Below are 323 nucleotides of genomic sequence, written 5' to 3'. Positions count from 1 at the left end.
GTGGGGCCAGGGTGGCTCACCAGGGCAGACAGGAGCGACTGGGTGATGAGGGGCATGTTTGGGCCTGAGACTGGCCTCACAGAGCCTGTGCAGGGACAGGTCCCGGATACGGGGGGTCACTCAGCCAGGGCAGGGACGTGGTGTGCAGCCTGGGACGCCCACCCGTGAGGGGGGAGGTTCTGAAGGCCCCTGGGGTTCGGTCCAGACGGAAACCCACGTGGCAGTGAGCGGTCACCGTGTGGAGGCTGATGCCTCCAGATTCTCAGCGGGCACTTCCTGCGGGGCCGCGGCTGGTGTGGGTGTGAGACCCGTGGGCACCGGGG

Source organism: Myotis davidii, unplaced genomic scaffold (assembly GCF_000327345.1).
Source record: "Myotis davidii unplaced genomic scaffold, ASM32734v1 scaffold586, whole genome shotgun sequence".
Taxonomy (NCBI): Eukaryota; Metazoa; Chordata; class Mammalia; order Chiroptera; family Vespertilionidae; genus Myotis; species Myotis davidii.
The sequence above is the reverse complement of the archived record's forward strand: the minus strand, read 5'-3'. Positions refer to the sequence as shown.